The following is a 16,690-nucleotide window of genomic DNA, read 5'->3' on the forward strand; positions in this document are numbered from 1 at the left end:
TATATATTTATTTATGGCCGTGTTGGGTCTTCGTTTCTGTGCGAAGGCTTTCTCTAGTTGCGGCAAGTGGGGGCCACTCTTCATCACGGTGCACAGGCCTCTCACAATTGCGGCCTCTCTTGTTGAGGAACACAGGCTCCAGACGCGCAGGCTCAACAATTGTGGCTCGTGGGCCTAGTTGCTCTGCAGCATGTGGGATCTTCCCAGACCAGGTCTCGAACCCATGTCCCCTGCATTGGCAGGCAGATTCTCAACCACTGCACCACCAGGGAAGCCCCTAATGTTACTTTTAACAGCACTGACATTTCAAGACAATATATGATTAAGTTCTAAATTGTGTGGTTCAGGGTGTTTTTAAATGTCAATCTTAAAGAAAACTAGAGAGAGGCTACTGTTACTTTTTTAGCCCTATTCACATATAACTGGACAGAAAACATTCTAAATATTCAGTTTCCAATAGATAAGGAGGTGTTTTCCTTAATTCATTTCTAAAAGGAAATTTTTTCTGTACTAAAACAACCCCTTGTTTTTTATTATGTTTTAAATTATTTCTCCAAAACTACCTTTATTCCTTAAGAAGGTTTGCTTTGGTTCGTTGTTAGGCTGAAGGTTATGAAACACCAAACTCCTTCCCTGCTAAGAATAGAGCATATTTCTAAGGTGGCAATATGTGATTATTATTTAATAGAATTTTTATCTTGGTAACTTTCAGCTCATCTATGACAAAGCTTAGGAATACCACCATCTAGATTCATATCATTGATTTTTAGTTCAAGTATTATTGACACATGAGACAAAATAATAAACTTTATTTTCTAAAGTTGTTGCCTGAGAACCTTTTTATTATGGAGAGTTTTAGGTTTTTTTGAAAGCTCTTTCACAGTTGATGAATCTGAAAATTCAAGTGGTAGATATATATGTGAACCAGTACCGATAGATAAGGCTGAGCTGGTGACTGTCCGGATAGGAAAGTGCTGACTGCACCTTTAAAACTGCATGTATAGCGGGGAGAGCTTCAAGATGGCAGAAGAGTAAGACGTGGAGATCACCTTCCTCCCCCAAAATACATCAGAAATACAACTACATGTGGAACAACTCCTACAAAACCCCTACTGAACGCTGGCAGAAAACCTCAGACCTCCCAAAAGGCAAGAAACTCCTCCATGTACCTGGGTAGGGCAAAAGAAAAAAGAAAAAACAGTAACAAAAGAATAGGGACAGGACCTGCACCAGTGGGAGGGAGCTGTGAAGGAGGAAAGGTTTCCACACACTAGGAAGCACTAACACCCCACTTTCACCAATGGACAGATCATCCAAAATGAAAATAAATAAGGAAACACAAGCTTTAAATGATACATTAACAAGATGGACTTAATTGATATTTATAGGACATTCCATCCAAAAACAACAGAATGCACATTCTTCTCAAGTGCTCATGGAACATTCTCCAGGATAGATCATATCTTGGGTCACAAATCAAACCTTGGTAAACTTAAGAAAATTTACATTGTATCAAGTATCTATTCTGACCACAATGCTATAAGACTAGATATCAATTACAGGAAAAATTCTGTAAGAAATACAAACACATGGAGGCTAAACAACGCACTACTTAATAACCAAGATATCACTGAAGAAATCAAAAAATACATAGAAACAAATGACAATGAAAACACGATGATCCAAAACCTATGGGATGCAGCAAAAGCAGTTCTAAGAGGGAAGTTTATAGCAATACAATCCTACCTTAAGAAACAAGAAACATCTCAAATAAACAACCTAACCTTACACCTAAAGCAACTAGAGAAAGAAGAACAAAAACCCCCCAAAGTTAGCAGAAGGAAAGAAATCATAAAGATCAGATCAGAAATAAATGAAAACGAAATGAAGGAAACGATAGCAAAGATCAATAAAACTAAAAGCTGGTTCCTTGAGAAGATAAACAAAATTGATAAACCATTAGCCAGTTATTAAGAAAAAAAGAGAGGAGACTCAAATCAATAGAATTAAAAATGAAAAAGGAGAAATAACTACTGACACTGCAGAAATACAAGAGATCATGAGAGATTACTACAGGCAACTGTATGGCAATAAAATGGACAACCTGGAAGAAATGGACAAATTCTTAGAAATGCACAACCTTCCGAGACTGAACCACCAAGAAATAGAAAATATGAACAGACCAATCACAAGCACTGAAATTGAAACTGTGATTAAAAATCTTCCAGGAAACAAAAGCCCAGGACCAGATGGCTTCACAGGCAAATTCTATCAACCATTTAGAGAAGAGCTAACAGCTATCCTTCTCAAACTCTTCCAAAATATAGCAGAGGGAGGAACACTCCGAAACTCATTCTACGAGGCCACCATCACCCTGATACCAAAACCAGACAATGATGTCACAAAGAAAGAAAACTACAGGCCAATATCACTGATGAACATAGATGCAAAAATCCTCAACAAAATACTAACAAACAGAATTCAACGACACATTAAAAGGACCATACACCATGATCAAGTGGGGTTTATTCCAGGGATGCAAGGATGCTTCAATATACGCAAATGAATCAACATGATACACCATATTAACAAATTGAAGGAGAAAAACCATATGATCATTTGAATAGATGCAGAGAAAGCCTTCGACAAAATTCAACACCCATTTATGATAAAAACCCTGCAGAAAGTAGGCATAGAGGGAACTTTCCTCAACATAACAAAGGCCATATATGACAAACCCACAGCCAGCATCATCCTCAATGGTAAAAAACTGAAAGCATTTCCACTAAGATCAGGAACAAGACAAGGTTGCCCACTCTAACCACTCTTATTCAACATAGTTTTGAAAGTTTTAGCCACAGCAATCAGAGAAGAAAAAGAAATAAAAGGACTCCAAATCAGAAAAGAAGAAGTAAAGCTGTCACTGTTTGCAGATGACATGATACTCTACATAGAGAATCCTAAAGATGCTACCAGAAAACTGCTAGAGCTAATCAATGAATTTGGTAATGTAGCAGGATACAAAATTAATGCACAGAAATCTCTGGCATTCCTATACACTAATGATGAAAAATCTGAAAGTGAAATCAAGAAAACACTCCCATTTACCATTGCAACAAAAAGAATAAAATATCTAGGAATAAACCTACCTAAGGAGACAAGAGACCTGTATGCAGAAAATTATAAGACACTGATGAAAGAAATTAAAGGTGATACAAATAGTTGGAGAGAGATACCACGTTCTTGGATTGGAAGAATCAACATTGTGAAAATGACTCTACTACCCAAAGCAATCTGCAGATTCAATGCAATCCCTATCAAACTACCACTGGCATTTTTCACAGAACTAGAACAAAAAATTTCACAATTTGTATGGAAACACAGAAGACCCCGAATAGCCAAAGCAATCTTGAGAACGAAAAACGGAGCTGGAGGAATCAGGCTCCCTGACTTCAGACTATACGACAAATCTACAGTAATCAGGACAGTATGGTACTGACACAGAAACAGAAATATAGATCAATGGAACAGGATAGAAAGCCCAGAGATAAACCCACGCACATATGGTCACCTTATCTTTGATAAAGGAGGCAAGAATATACAGTGGAGGAAAGACAGTCTCTTCAGTAAGTGGTGCTGGGAAAACTGGACAGCTACATATAAAGGAATGAAATTAGAACACTCCCTAACACCATACACAAAAATAAACTCAAATGGATTAAAGACCTAAATGTAAGGCCAGACACCATCAAACTCTTAGGGGAAAACATAGGTAGAACACTGTATAACATAAATCACAGCAAGATTCTTTTTGACCCACCTCCTAGAGAAATGGAAGTAAAAACAAAAACAAATGGGACCCAATGAAACTTCAAAGCTTTTGCACAGCAAAGGAGACCATAAACAAGATGAAAAGACAGCCCTTAGAATGGGAGAAAATGTTTGCAAATGAAGCAGCTGACAAAGGGTTTATCTCCAAAATTTACAAGCAGCTCATGCAGCACAGCATTAAAAAACAAACAACCCAATCCAAAAATGGGCAGAAGACCTAAATAGACATTTCTCCAAAGAAGATATACAGATTGCCAACAGACACGTGAAAGAAGGCTCAACATCATTAATCATTAGAGAAATACAAATCAAAACTACAGTGTGATATCATCTCACAAGGTCAGAATGGCCATCATCAAAAAATCTACAAACAATAAACGCTGGAGAGGGTGTGGAGAAATGGAACCCTCTTGCACTATTGGTGGGAATGTAAATTGACACAGCCACTATGGAGAAGAGTATGGACGTTCCTTAAAAAACTAAAAATAGAACTACCATATGACCCAGCAATCCCACTACTGGGCATATATCCTGAGAAAACCATAATTCAGAAAGAGACATGTACCAAAATGTTCATTGCAGCTCTATTTACAGTAGTCAGGACATGGAAGCAACCAAAGTGTCCATCAACAGATGAATGGATAAAGAAGATGTGGCACATATATACAATGGAATATTACTCAGCCATAAAAAGGAACGAAACTGAGTTATTTGTAGTGAGGTGGAAGGACCTAGAGACTGTCATACAGAGTGAAGTAAGTCAGAAAGAGAAAAACAAATACCGTGTGCTAACACATATATATGGAATCTTCAAAAGAAAAGAATGGTCATGAAGAACCCAGGAGCAAGATGGGAATAAAGATGCAGACTTCCCAGAGTATGGACTTGAGGATATGGGGTGGAGGAAGGGTAAGCTGGGACAAAGTGAGAGAGTGGCATGGACATATATATACTACCAAGTGTAAAATAGATAGCTAGTGGGAAGCAGCCTCATAGCACAGGGAGATCAGCTCGGTGCTTTGTGCCCACCTAGAGGTGGGGATAGGAAGGGTGGGAGGGAGGAAGATGCAAGAGGGAAGAGATATGGGGACATATGTGTATGTATAACTGATTCCCTTTGTTATAAAGCAGAAAGTAACACACCATTGTAAAGCAATTATACTCCAATAAAGATGTTAAAAAAACTGCATGTATAATATGCATAATTGACACTCCATAGATTTATGAGTTTTACCTTACTGCTATTTTTTGGAGGGGGCGGTTTGCAACATTTTTTTAAATTAGTTTCTGCTTTATAACAAAGTGAATCAGTCATACATATACATCTGTTCCCACATCCCTTCCCTCATGCATCTCCCTCCCTCCCACCCTCCCCATCCCACCCCTCCAGGCGGTCACAAAGCACGGAGCTGATCTCCCTGCTTACTGCTATTTTGACTTAAAAGTTGAATGATCTCTTTATGGTCCTTGCGACGTTTCAAGCATCAAAAGTAACAGAATTCTAAGAAACATACGCGGTGCAGTTCTTGCCCTGCCTATCATGTCCCAAATCTTAACCTATATTATTTATTAATCTGAGAATTATTGATTATAATAGCTTCATTCTCTGTGAATGTAAATTATAAGAAATTAATTTTGTGAGCAGTCTGTTTCCTTCCATGTTGGGCTAAATTGGAATGTCTTCGGTTGCTGTGCTACATGCTGTATTTAGTCTAGGTATATTCTGCCTTTTTCCATGGAAGCTATTATTTAATGGGAAATATGTGTTTTTCAGTTGAAGGTAAATGCAAAGGAAATGAAAGCTACTGTATTTCAGCCTATATGTGGTTATTAACGAGTTACTGTAACTGAATCGTAGAATCACCATATTCATATGGGTCACCAGATTCCAGAGGGGTCAACATGCGGCTAGAAAATGTTTAGATAATGGCTTCAAAGGTCCAGAAGAAAGAATAGCTGTACCAAGGCCAACAAAATAGTCACTAATTATTATATCTTCCCCACATGGAAATACATCACTCTCAGGAATGATAAGTTCTGTTGCCTTTATGGAGCACACCATCATCATTTACATTCATGTGATCATGTAATTGATCACCCTCAGGAGGGAGAGGAACTTCCGTTGGAGTTACTCTGGTAAATTGTGTAATAATAGCAAACTAGTTTCTATTCTGTCTAATCAGTGTCTCTGATAAGAGAAAACTTAGGAGACATCATCAGTTGAGCTCCACTAGCTGCTCTGGATGGTGCAGATAATCATCTTGTACTTGAAGGTAGATAGATGTGCCTTCTCCAGTTCTCAGAGCTTACTATTGGGCTGCAGCTGCTACCAGTATAGAATCAGGTATCAGAGCCCATGGTTGAAGAACATGATAAGTGATGTGGAGAAATGGGTCACTCCACATAGCCAGTGAGGTGACAAATGAAGGTACTTACATTAGTGCCTAGCACATAGAAGGCACTCATCAGTACTATCGAATAAAGGAAATTACAGCAACAAGCCAGAGAATATGGAGAACAAAGATAAGAGTCGAGTCAGCAGCTGGAAGCTCTTCTGCTTTAGTGGTACGTTTTTTGAATATATACTTTGGTGTCATGTTTATAATATTTTAAATGTTAATTTTATCTACAGAATTATTTGTGTAAGCCAACAGAGAAACTAAATGCTATAGTTCAAAGGAATGGAAGACCATTGAGCAATGCTACGAACTACTTTGGGGCATAAACTGTCTTATGCATCTGTGTATGTACGGTGCCTTGCACTCAGAAATGTTTGTTGAATGAATAGAAATATCAGTGAAAAGTTGATGTTTGTGCTGGGCCTTGAGAGGCAGTTGAATTTGATGTAGCAGAGGGGAATGAGACGGGTTTTCAAATTAGTAGAATTCTATGAATAAAGACATAGCTATTGGAATGAGCTTAACTGATTTTGTGAGACACTGGAGACGTCAGTCTGACAGGAGGCCTGTGGTGGATATTGTGGTGGTAATGGTTGTATGGGCTTGTTTTAAAGACCAGTTCCTAGGAATTTTGTGTTCTGTCTTTATTGATGCCCTGTCCTGATTATCTTTTTGGGTAAAACGACTTTAGGAGAACAGGGTACTAATGAGGCCAGGCTTACGGTTTTCATCTTCATAAAAAACATTAATTCAGTTGCTATTCATCGTGTGCGCATGTACACACACACACACGCACACACATACCCAGTAAGACTCAGTGTATGCTTCTTTGGGGGAAATGAGACTTCTCCTGAAATTCTTACAGACTAATGTTGTAACTCTTCATCAGGTGCCTTACTGTGTGCTGTTGGTGACAAAGGGGCACTAGCAAGAAGCAAGTGTGGTAGCTCAGCACACCCACCTTCTTGCAGCTTAGAGCTCCCCATATTGAGTGGGGTCATTTTTTCAATCAGATTGCTTATTAAAAGTCTTACACTAGGTGGATTGAGTCAAATGTAAAATTCTGAAACTATCCCCTAGAAGAGGGAGCCTCTTCTAGTTCAAAGTTGGTGTATCCCATTGTTCCAGCCCTCAAGAGGCAACTACAGATGCTGCTAAAAGGACCTCATAATTTAGCAGAAGCATTTTCCAAAATAGCCATTTAAAAATTCTTCTCTGCTTCCTCTTTTTTTCACCTTAAATTGGCTAACCAGTATATTGTGTTACGTTTTCACTTACGGATTTTTAAAAAAATGCATGAGTTTTAGTTGGTTCTTTAGAGAAAAGTAATCCTGATACTACGATTATTAGAAATACTTCTAACAGGACTGGTAGCTGTAGCTCTGGTGGTAACACTAAGAACCCATGCTTTTCCTTTTAAGTGTGTTGTAGGTACTTTGTATTGAGCAAACACTGAACTTTTCTCAGACGTTTAGAAGGAATAAAAGAAGGGAGAATTAGAAGTATAATCAGAGACAAAAGCAGAAAAAGAGTTGGATTGCAGAAGGGATATTTTTCCTTCCCTAAATGTGTACCTAGATCAAAGAATAATTATTTTTACTGGCTAGGTAGTACACTACAAACGATTTACAGTTTTGAGTTCTGCAGATACTTTGTCTAGAGCACTATGTAGCTGTTTATCTTAGTCATTATGTACTCAGCGGTGGTTGTACCCAGCTCCTCTTAAGCTGGAGAATCTGAGATTGAGTATTAAAGCTGGAATGAGGACCTGATCTGGGGTTTGGGATCTGCCATTTATCCTATTGCAGAATACAAACACTCACAAATTCAGTGAAGTGCACTCCAAAGACGTGGTTTTGCTTTCAACTGTGATGACACTATAATTGATCAAATATATTCTTTCAAAGAATCATAAATTCTTATTGGAGTGTGAGGAGATGTCATGTTCATTTGTCAACATGTCACTCCAGGGACACAGGTGCAGCAAATTTATGGAGGAAACACCTCGTGTTTCTCCTGAGCCACATAAATATGAAGCCGTCTTGATTGAAAATGTGTGGCTTTCGATTACTCCTTATATGGAGAGCAATTAAGATCTCTCTGTAGAAGGCATTTCACTGTGATTCTCAGGTTTTCACACAGCACAAGGCAGGGATAAGGCTCCAGAGAAATTTTTGGAGACCTGCAGATGTTGTCTCAGAAAAGAATACTAAGGCAGTTCTTCTCTGGCGGAGTGAATATTGCACGTTTTTAGTCAAGTGCATGATTAACTTTGACATTTGAAAATAGAACTTCATGTAAAAATAAGCATGGTACTTCTGCACGTTTAATTAAGATGTTTAGTTCCTGTCAAGACTGATCGTTTTTTTTTTTTTTTCCCCTGTGAAGGACAATATATTCTAACTTCTGAAATTTCAGAAATCTGTACTTAACCTTTAATCGTCATTCCATTTACATGGAAATCTGATTAACAACTTTTAAAGTTCATGAGCTCTTGGTAAATGCGATTAAGACCTTTTTGGAGTTTGTTATTAAGAGCTGGCATTTACAGAAGACTAGGGCCTGGCTACTGTTGCTGTCTTCTCCATAGCTGGATGTCTTAAGCAATTAGCAGAGAACATGAGGTACATGAATTGTATTGTATTGCTTCTGAGTTAACGTGGTTGGTATTTAAATAGCATGCTGTCTTTTTCTTTCCTATGATTTGCTAAATGGTATGAGCTAGTTACCCAGTGGTAGAATAGGGCTAAGGATAAATTAGGTGGAGCTGTAGCAATTTGCATAACTAGGAGAGCTAGGCTCCTCCCTCTCTCTGATGTTCTGAAGTCATGTTTACAAACATTCATTCTCAGGTTGTAAGGAATCAGGTTAATCATCCTACCACAATGCATTTTTTTTGAAGTATATAGTTGACTTACAATATTATGTTTTTTTCAGGTGTGCAACCTAGTAATTTGATAGTTTTATGGATTATATGCTGTGTAAAGTTATTATAAAATTCTGGCTATATACCCTGTGCTGTACATTACATCCTTGTAACTTACCTATTTTATACCTAGTAGTTTGTACCTCTTAATCCTGCTTACCCATTTTGCTCCTGCCCCTCATCCCCTCCCTTCTGGCAACCACCAGTCTGTTCTCTGTATCTGTGATTCTGTTTCTGTTTGTTATATTTACTCATTTGTTTTCTATTTTAGATTCCACATATAAGTGAAAGCATAGAGTATATGCATTTTTTTAAATTGCATTCTTCTACGGGGTGTGGTAGTCTTTTTTTTTTTTTTTTTTTTTTTTGCTGTACGCGGGCCTCTCACTGCTGTGGCCTCTCCCGTTGCGGAGCACAGGCTCCGGACACACAGGCTCCGCGGCCATGGCTCGCGGGCCCAGCCGCTCCGCGGCATGTGGGATCTTCCGGGATCGGGGCACGAACCCGTGTCCCCTGCATCGGCAGGCAGACTCTCAACCACTGCGCCACCAGGGAAGCCCTGGTAGTCTTTTTGAGAGTTAAAATGAAAAGATGTACACTTTGGAGAGAGAAATTTTTCAGGTATGCAACTTCTTTCTAAACTTTCATGCGTTTCAGCTATTGAGATAGTGCCCTTGGGTTGTGAGGACAGAAGGGAAGAGGTAAATGTGTTGGAGCAGGTCAGTGTAGCATAATCAACAAATTGAGATGTGCTATGATGTATGGAAAATGGGAAGTAAATAGTTAAAAGCTTAAAGGATCCTATTGGACCATATGCTGCCAATCTGTCAGGTTTTATTCACTTGCCTGTAGAATTGGGCTCTCTGATAGATGCATATAATGCATTTCATAGGTACTTTGTGCAGAACACTGCTTATTAGCATTTAGAGGAATGACAGGAGAAAATAATGAAAGTATCAACAAAGGCAAATCTTTAAAATATATTGTATAGAACAGTATTATTAAAGAATACTTGAATCTTTACATGTTTCCATACCAGGTAAAATTTTTATGAGCATATATTGCTTTTAAATAAAAGATAAAAATAAAACAAAGTAGTATGTGGGAAAAATAAATTTAAATAGAAAAATTGATCTGAAATAATTAAATTCGACGCCAGAAGTATCGATGAAGTAGTTCTCCATTTTTGGACCCTAGAGTTTCTATGTTTACTTACTTACTTAAACCAGCAGTGCAGTTAATTGGTTACTCTTTTAAATTATAGGCTAACCTCAAATGTAGTAGGTAAATGAAATGGCTTAGTCCCATGTTTTGAATTAACATAAAATATTTCAGTAGAAATAGCATATAATAATCACAGGCCTCTTATGGATTTGGAAATTTGTTTTCTGGCCACAAAACTGATAAAACAGGATTACTTTTGTTTAACCAAACTGTCAACAGTTTTTTTTTTTTAATCAGTTTAGTATCTTACTTAAGGGAAATATATATATATATATATATATATATATATATATATATAATTTCATCATTTTCAGATACAAGACTTTTGCTTATTTTATAGATGGAATCTTTATTGTAGATGCAAGAGTTAAGTATAGAAATGAGTGATATTAAGTTGCTCCTTCAGTTTTAAAGGATTTTAGTTAAGGTATTCCAGTGTGGCATGAATCTATGGTAATACAGGGAAGTATCAGACAAAGTGCCTTCTCATCAAGTCATGTTGGGAGTTTGAGATAAGTAGGGGTAAAGTTAACTATCCAGCAGTATATGATTAATTGCCAAATCTGGGTTCACCTGTGGGTCCTGTAGGAATTTAGAGAGATGACTTAATAGATTGGTCAGGGAAGGTTTTGTGTATTTGGTAGGAGCTGGCTCTTTAAGGAAGGCTAGACTTCAGGCGAGTGGGCAGATCATTCTAGGTAGCTATAACAGGCATGTATGCCAACAGTGAGTACCTTACTGAATTTACCATATACACAATTTGTACAGAGGGGTGTAAAATGGGATCAGATAGACAGAAACCAGATTCTGAAGAGCCTTAGATGAATCCAGTTGAAATCATCTTTGTGGACTCCTTAAAGAAAGGAACTGCTTTGTCCTTGTGCTTTGTATTCTCAGTGCCTCAATCTCATTATCTCCCAGTCTTAACAATATTCCCCTCAAATCCTAAGGGAAATGTACTTAACGTAGTTCCTGGCACTCAGTAGGTACAAAATAAGTGTTAATCAAGTCTGAATCTGCACTTGTTATTCCTAAATAATCCATTTTGAATGAACTATAAGCAAACACTGCTTTTTTGTAGGTGTGTCATTGTTCACAGATAAGAGATAACCAGTATGAAGGAGTCTCTAGTAACTGAACTGCTAATTGAAAATTCTGGGTTGTAGCCACTTAATTGAATAAACTGTCTCCAGAGAGCAATTTGGGCCTTTTCCAAGATGCATTAACTCTTTCAGGTCATTAGGGTAGCACTTATCTCACTGGAGCAGAAATTTAATAAATGGTATTCCTGTGATGTGAGTAAATTAATGTACCCCAAAAAGCCTGAAGTTTCACCATGGGTGTTACAGTTCTACTCCAAGGAGCTCGTCTGTGAATGTAAAACATCAATAAGTAGCTGCCCTTTCAAACATCTTACTTTCAATTTAGGTAACCTACTAGGGAGCATCTACTTTGTTCAAGGCACTGTGCTAGATGTTAACAGAGACACAAAGAAAAGGCATGGCTTGCACTGAGAGGCAGGAGAGAAGGCAAATAACCACAAGATAAAATCCTTGAGAGATACAAACTACAGTGTGGGTTTTAATGGGAGAGAGATACCATAGTTAACAGGTAAGATAGATGGTAACCTCCCAGAAGGTAGGGACCGTGGCTTGTTCACACAGTGTGCTTATTCATATTTATTCTCTCTGTTGGGAGTTTAGGAGATAAACAGAGGGAAAGTTAAATATATATACATACACACATATAATGGTAAAATATGAGCTGGATCAATCAGAAGCTTTTTTTTTCTCCCCCACAATTTTCACACATGTACTTTTTTTCCCCCCTGTGAGATACGAATTATTAATGTCTGGTGTTAATCTAAAATGAATATGGTAAAGATGTGAAAACCAGAGAAAAAGCCAGCATCTTTTGGAGATATGCTCCCTGATTGTCTGTCTGATCGTCTCAATTTGTCTGTCAGCCTACTGATGGAATATTGACCTTCAGGTAGTAAAGAGGCTAAGAAAAGTCTGTTCTACCTGCCAGCCCGTTACACATTTATATCTGTTGTGAAGATAGAGGCAGCTAGTTGTTATCATAAGACTAAGGGTAAGTAACATAAAAAACCACTGTGGGAGAAAAGAAGGTAGAGATAACACCATAAGAAGATAAAACTTCCAAGGTGTAACGCCAGCCTCTGCTTCCTCATGCCTGGGGTTGGCATCTCCATTGAGCATGTGGGTTGTGATTAGTAACATGTGGATGGTGAACGTGTAATTTGTTAAAAATCAATCAAGTTAATGCTTAAATTCACTTTCTTGAACTCATTCTCCCATGCTTGATTAATGATAGAGGTAGTTACAAGCAGGGGGAAAAAAGGATAAACTCAGACATGACAAAAACCCTTGGGACTTATTTATGGAACAGGAAATTATCTAGGTTAACTAAATGGTAATTAAGTAAAAACAACTAAGAGGAAATAAGGCTGCAGAAGTCAGTTGGGTTGTGGAAGGTGCTGAATGACAGGAGGATATACAGGTTTCTTTTGCTTGCAAGGAGGACACCATTGAAGGATTTGAGCAGAATGATGACATTGAGCTCTGTGTTAGGGAGCGTAGTGGGTTGTGGGATAGATTGTCATGAGAGGTGTAAGGTGGGCTGAGCGTTTGGGAGGCTGCTGTACTAAGCTGTGTGAAGGATAATGAGGATCAGATTTAAAGACATGAGGGTAGGAATGAAAACATTTAAAAGAGGAAATGGACCTAAGATGTGTGGTATAATATAGGACTTGGCAGTTGATTTGGAGAACAAGCCTGAGAAGAGTCAGCGAACTACAGATTGTGATCCTGGGAGGTCCAAGAAATGACGGTGGTGGTAACAAAGAGGGAAACTAAGAGGACCTTTCTTTCTTCCTTCTTTCCCCCTCTTCCTCCTTTTGAAGAGAGGTGATAATAAAGAGTTTGCTTGGTCAGGATGTTTGTTGACCCCATGCCCTGGTACTCTCAATATCTGTTGTGCTGTTTTCACTTTCTTACTGTGATAAGACACGCGTGCAGGCAATGACAGTGCATCTCTGGTGCTTGGGAGAAAGTATGATGGTAGAGGGAGATTTGGGAATCATCTGAAATGAAGATATAACTCAAATGGAGGAGAACAAGAGCAAGAGTAAGGATATCGAACTTCAGATAGTTAAGAAGAAAAATGTGGTCGTCAATCTCAGGGAAGTGAAAGAAGAAATTTCTAAAGTTTAGAGATGAATATTAGCAGGAGCCTGAATTTAGTGATTGAGATCTTTACTGTAGAGAGAAGGGGAGGAGGAAAGAAGAAGGAGAAGAATGATATCAGTGAGAAGATGAGGAGGATATAGAGATAATTTTATTTATTTATTTAATACCATTTATAAAGTGTTTGCTGTGCCCCAGGTTATGTTCCAAGTGATTTACAGCATTAACTCATTTAATCCTGATGATAGTTCTGTGGGAGTAGGTAATATTATTCCTGTTTTAATGATGAGGAACCAAGGTTCTCAGGCACAGAGAGGTAATATCTTAGTTACCTGGTTCCTGGGATACATTTTAAAAAAACAACAAATTTCTGAGCCTTATTCTCAGAGATAATAATAGCCTGTTACGAGCCAAGCATTTTATGTATGTTGTTTATTTTAGTTTTCATATTAGTTCTGTGAAGTAGATTCTATTACCCGTATTTCACAGTTGAGGGAGATACAGTTTAGCAAGATTAAGTAACTTGCCAAGGTCACATTGCTAGTAAGTGGTAGAACTGGTTTTAAGTACAGACTTTTTGTGTTTCTGAATTGTCCTCTCAATTTGCTCTTCTAAGGTGGGGTGCGTGAATCTTTATTTTAAAATAGTTCTCCAAGTGATTCCTATGTATAGACCAGTCTTTCTAGAATTTTAGCACAAACTAAGAAGGAAGAGGTGTATGTATTTTTTGGGAGGAGGTAAAACACTGTGGTCAGAGAGGAGAATTCAGAATTAGAGACGTTGGAGATGGAGTATTTCCAACGGAGAAAGAATGTCAAAGAGTAATAGAGGTCATTGGGATTGAGAAGACCGAGAAAGACTGTGTAATGGTAAAAAGGAGTCATTAATATATTCTGATGAAAATTGCAAGTCGTAGTACAGAGTAAAACTGTAGCAGCAGCTAACATTTTTGTAATGGTGTAAGAAAACCATGGAGGTTGTGTCAACTTTGATGAGAAAAGGGGAGAAAGAGGCGTAAATATGTAGAATGAACTTTAAAATACGTTTTTAGTGAAATGGGCAGAGAATGAAGCCGCAGTTAGGAATGTGCCTTTGGGCACTGAGACCACTTCTGTGTCTTCCCTTGGCATGGTCTTATTGTCTTCTATTTTCTGTGGGTAAGCTATAAATAAAAAATCATGAAAATACTGTGGGGTCCCAAATGCATGGAGGGAAAACAGAGAATTGAAGTAAGTGGAAAATTCAACACTTATAGTTGGAGATTTCAATATTCCTTTAAAATAATTAATGGAACAGCTGGACAGAAAACATACAAAACATGAGCTACACTATCAAGCACCATGACTTAAAGTGACATAGATGGTACACCCTACTTAACACCATCAGAATACAGATTCTTTCATGTCCGTCAAATATACTCCATGATAGATCATATACTAGACTATGAAGTTAAGTCTCAATACATTTAAAAGGATTGAAATCACACAAAGTATGTTCTCCATACATAACAGAATTAAATAAACAACAGGAAGATATTTTGGCACTTCTCAAATATTTAGAAGTAAAACAACAAACTTCTGAATACACCATGGGTGTAAGAAGAAAGACCTAAGATCAACAATCAAAGTTTCCACCCTAAGAGCTAGAAAAAGGAGGGGAAAAAAAAAATCAAACCCAAAGCAAGCAGAAGGAAAAAATGATAAAGATTAGAGTGAAGAATCAAATAAAAATCAGAGGAACAGTACAAAAAAGTAATGAAACTAAAAGTTGGTTCTTTGAAAAGATAAAAAGTTGATAAATCTTTAGCTAGACTTATAAATTAAAAAGGAGAGAAATCTCAAAAAATGCCGAAATCAGGAATGAAAGAGGAGACATCACTGTAGACCATATAGATGTTAAAAAGAGTATAATGACTAACTTTATGCCAATGAGACCACAATTATGCCAGTTAGACCACTTAGATGAAGTGGACAAATTCCTAGAAAGAAACAAAATTTCAAAACTGGTTCAAGAAGAAATAGAAAATCTAAATTGTCCTGTAACAAATACAGGCATACCTCATTTTACAGCAGTTTGCTTGGTTGAGCTTTGCAGATACTGCATTTTTTAAAAATTGGAGGTTTGTGGCAACCCAGTGCTGAGCAAGTCTATCAGTGCTGTACGTTCAACAGCATAGTTTTTAAGTTAGGGTTTGTACACTTTTTCAGACATAATGCTCTTGCACATGTATAGTGTAAACATAGGTTTTACATGCGCCGTGAAACCAAAAAAATTCATGTGACTCGCTTTATTACGATACTCACTTTATTGGAATGGTCTGGAACCGAACCCACAATATCTTCAAATTTTGCCTATAAATTAAATAATGTAAAAATTTCCTACACATACATAAGTACACAACTGTTTTATCAAACATTTGAAGAAGTAGTAGTATCAATCCTTTGCAACCTCTTTCAGAAAACAGAGATGAGAAACACTTTTCAACACATCTGAGTCCATTATTAGCCTGATAAACATTCGAGATAGCAGAGGAAACTATAGAGCACTGTCCTTTGTGAACACAGATGCAAAAATCTCAAACGAAATACTAGTAAATTGAATCCATCAACATGTGGATTCATACCACATGTATGAATGTATGTGGTATGTGTTACATACCACAATTAAGTGGGATTTATTAAAAAAAATATCAGGGCTTCCCTGGTGGTGCGGTGGTTGGGAGTCCGCCTGCTGATGCAGGGGACGCGGGTTCGTGCCCCGGTCCGGGAAGATCCCACATGCCGCGGAGCGGGTGGGCCCATGAGCCGTGGCCGCTGGGCCTGCGTGTCCAGAGCCTGTGCTCTGTGACGGGAGAGGCCACAGCAGTGGGAGGCCCGCGTACTGAAAAAAAAAAAAAATCAATGAATGTAATATACTACATTCATAGAATAAAGGAAAAACCTTCATAATTATCTCAATAGACACAGGAAAGCACTTGACCCCATTGATGACTAAAAAAAACAAAACAAAAGCAAAAACCTTCAGCAAACTAGAACTAGAAAGGAACTTTCTCTGTCTGATAAAAGTCCCTGTGAAAAGCCTGCAGGTAACGTCATAAGGGA

The 16,690-nt window shown here is 37.9% G+C and overlaps 1 protein-coding gene across 1 annotated transcript in view; it reads left to right on the forward strand.

The window, feature by feature from the left end:
* The window catches only part of EXOC4 (exocyst complex component 4), an 815,775-nt gene that overhangs the window by 202,399 nt on the left and 596,686 nt on the right, over positions 1 to 16,690 (forward strand). The gene's annotated exons all lie outside the window — the stretch shown is intronic.

This window comes from Mesoplodon mirus, assembly GCF_964341445.2.
Source record: "Mesoplodon mirus genome assembly, chromosome: 9".
NCBI lineage: Eukaryota > Metazoa > Chordata > Mammalia > Artiodactyla > Ziphiidae > Mesoplodon > Mesoplodon mirus.